We start from the raw sequence: 4,075 nt of genomic DNA on the forward strand, positions 1-4,075 counted from the left end.
GATTCAAACCTACCGAACCACACTGCCAGAGACTCCGAATTATCAACCTTCATTCTATTCATTAACATCGAGTTTTCAAAACACAATAAGACAACATTTTCAATAGCTCTCATCAACGAAAAACCATTAAGAACTTTTTCATGCATCTGTCTACGAGTAACTTACTATACCCCTAGGTTAACTACAAATCATCTTATATTCTTATTTACGTGCTACACATTATCAAGGGATCTACTAAAGATCACTAATAACACAAGTTAGATCATGTTGGGAAACTAGTATTTTCATGAACATCAACATTGGTTAACTGATGTCAGTGCAAAAATCAATTAATCTTGATGCTTTTTCCCATTAATCCACAGCTGAAAGTCCGACCCTAAAGCTCTCCATGTGCGTAATAGGAATTCGAAGGAAAGAATACAGAAACATATGATACTGTAGACAATCTTTTTCATTCATCTAAGCACTTAATGATTGTCGTAAGTGAAACTAAAACAATCATTTGCTTTAATCCATAGTTTCAAAATCCCATCGAAGATATGACAGTGAGCACCCGGGGAGCTATATACATATTCAAAACAGCAAAAACTTTTGCACTGAAGTTGCAGATCTAAAAAATGGCAGTACTTAGCTTTTAAGGGAGTCGATCTTGTATCATTATGAGTGCATGGACCAAAACAGTTTAAGGATTCATTGGCAATGGAGAAAATTTGGTGTAAGCTTCACATAGGCCGCAGTACTCCATTTATCTCACATTTAGTTCCAGTGCCTCGCTTAAATCTCTACACTTCCTCTGGGCAGCCCTTATCTCCTTCAACATCTCATTTACTTGGATGCCCTTCCTGCTCAATATCCAAACAACTTACACTCAGGCAGCTTATCAATCTTGAACCTCAAAATCCAGTATCAAGATGTAACTTCTAATGAGCCAAGGAATTAGAGATGCAAAACAACAATAATTAAGAAGACAGTACTTACAAAACACTAACACCAACAACAGCAGCTGGCCGGGGATAGTCCTCAATTCCTTTATCCATTTTATCATCACCAGAAATTGCTGAACCCATATCACTTTCAGTGGGAAATGATTCAAGTTCATCTCTAGAGCTCATTTCCAACTCAGAATGTACTATATCACTTCCAATTTTTAAGATTTCTTCAGTTAAATGCGGAAGCTTATTCCTTGCCTAAGGTAGCAACCAGATACGTTTTAGATTTTGTTGAAAAGAGACATATCAGACATGTTATATGCATAACTCTCGCACATAGGACACACTCTCAAGAGAGGATAAAACCCTATCAGTAAGAGATATACCTCAGGAAGGTCAATCTTGTTGAGTACTACAATATATGGTCGTTCTAGGTAATTTGGATTGTACATCCGCAGTTCCTGCAAATCAATAATTGCTAAGGTGATTGGTAAGAGGAGCTGAATTGAGTATTCATTCTGAGACATGATATATTTAGACGTCAATAGTTGCTGAGGCAAGACTTTTATCTTTAACAATGTCTGTAGAACTTAAAGCACAACTTTAAATATTTTAAATGCCAAAATTGATTTCCAAAGTCCAAACACGAAATTTACTCCCCCCAACCCTCCAACAATATGTGTTTTAAAACCACATAATGCGAAAAAGCTACAACTTAATAGTAAAACCAATTATTCCATCAATGAAAAAGATAAAAATAAGACGATGAAAAAATGTTAATGAAGTGCATATAAAATAAGAAAAGATAAAATATGAACAATGGAAGACATACATCTCTGACAGTTCGGTAGTCATTCAAAGGATCCCCAGTTGATGTGTCGACAACATGGACCAAGACAAGTGTCCTCCTTAAATGCCTCAAGAGATTGCGACCTAGACCCTAACGATTATAATGCCTCAATTACAAACAATACGATCAGAATAAGCAATTTAACAAGTTGAAAAAGACAATTACCTTGCCCAGATGAGCACCTTCTATGAGACCAGGCAAATCAGCCTATGTTGCTTCAGATGAATATTTACCTGCTCCTAGAGCAGGGTCACCATCAGGCCGCCCAAGATTTGGCATCAACGTTGTGAAAGGATAATCAGCAATATCTGGTTTTGCAAGTGTAATGGCAGCTAGAAGTGTTGACTTGCCGGCATTTGGAAGCCCCTGCTGGAAAAATTAAACTATCAGCATCTACATTTTGTACCCAATTTGGTGCACTATAATAAACTATTATGTTTTTTTTTCTTGTGAACTTCCCTAGTCACAAACACAGATTACAAGGAAATGCCAATCAAACCATGCTATACATAAAAATGCAAGAAAATGGAAAATAATAGGATGCGGTACTTACAACTAACCCAGCATCAGCAACAACTCGAAGAATCAACTCCAAACTAACCTCCTCCCCAGGCTGACCAAGAATTAAAACCTACAAAAAAAATGAATTTAACACAACAAACAGAAAGAAATATTGCATTGTTAACCCCCAAAACCATGAGTTTTCATTCAAGTGAGTTGTTTGTGGTAAAAGACACCTTATCGCTTTCATCTCTGATTATGTTTGTGGTTAAAGACATCAACTTTTTCCTTCCGTGTTCTGGCATTTCTAACAAGCTAATCTGCCACAAAACAAAGAAAATTAAACCATCAAACAATGGTTGATATTGAGGATACAAGTTATACAGTATGCTTAAGAACAGTGTATCCAAAATCAAACAGGATATGACCAGATTCATTGAAATCTTAGTTATTATCAAACCCACCACATTCTATGTTTTATGATCATTGACCGAGAAAGGAAAAGGCATCAAATTACTAAACATGAGACTATAATTTTGACATTTTACTGAGTAAATTTGAATGTTTCTATGGGTTTGAACAACTAAGTTGTTTATTCTTACCCCTCCTTGACCACCCCTAGCAACAAGTACTTCATCACCAGGCTGCGCTAGGTCAGCCAATAACTTCCCACGTTTGCGTTTAACAACTGTGCCTGCAAATTAGTACAAACAGTAAGAAACATCTAAATATTGTTAATACCATCTCACCAGGCCCGCAAAGAACATAAAAACAGGGTTCTTCGCGGTATGCTCTTATATACTCGAAGATACTTTTAACAATTGAAATTCGATGTTAAAGAAGAAAAAACAAATGTTATGGATGGTATATTACAAACCGAGAGGAACAGGGATACGCAAAGTTGGGGCAGCAAGGCCATCACGCGACTGAGAAGTTAAAACACCCATGGCATCGACATTGCCACCACGTTTTGCATTATACCGGCACTTCTCGTGAAGTTCCAATAACGTATCTTTCCCTTCATCAGCATAAATTACTACATCACCGCCGTGACCACCCACTGGAAGGATAAGCGACCCATCAAAATCCCTTTTATACGAAGGCTTCTTCTTTGACTTTCTTTATTCTCATGTTTTCCTAGCGACTTCACAGCTCGTTGTTGGTTAGGCATTGTAAGGACGGCACCATGACCGCCATCACCCGAACGGACGGTGATGATTACTTGATCAAATACTTATGAGGTTCTTTCAGTAATGTCGTGGGGTTTGTGGAAGGCGACTCTTTGGTTTTCGTGAGTCTGGACTTTATCGTACAGAGTCTCCAGTTCCCAGATTTGCTTCAGTCCCAATTATGCCTAAAAAAAAGTAATCACATAAAAAAAAGGTCAAAATTGGTTAAGTTTCATGTAAAAGAAATCGGAGAAGTGAAATTGAATGGAGAACATAGAAAAGTTAAAATGCACACCCTGTGCTTGTGGAAATGGGGAGCAGAGGACCAAAGAAGAGTTTGTCGGTATCATTCAATTGTCGTTTCGGTAATTAAAATATAATAAATTAATAATGTAACGGATCAAAATGTAATTTTTTTAAAACTAATAAACAAAATTGAAATGTAAGTGAGCATTCTTAGAATTTATCCTTTCAGTTTAGGTAAATTATTTTTCACTCAACTTCTTCATTCTCTTATGTTGATCACTAAATATTAAATTCTTTTTAACTAATTAGTAAATTTTTGAATTATTTCTTTGATTACTCAACAGTTAAATCATAAACGAAATGACAAAATCAAAACAACA

General features: G+C 36.4%; 1 pseudogene; it reads right to left on the reverse strand.

Annotated features, from left to right (window-relative positions):
* Positions 1–420: 420 nt before the first annotated feature.
* Positions 421–3,818, reverse strand: LOC120121287 (annotated as a pseudogene).
* Positions 3,819–4,075: the final 257 nt, after the last annotated feature.

This window comes from Hibiscus syriacus, unplaced genomic scaffold (assembly GCF_006381635.1).
Source record: "Hibiscus syriacus cultivar Baekdansim isolate YM2019G1 unplaced genomic scaffold, ASM638163v2 tig00110368_pilon, whole genome shotgun sequence".
NCBI lineage: Eukaryota > Viridiplantae > Streptophyta > Magnoliopsida > Malvales > Malvaceae > Hibiscus > Hibiscus syriacus.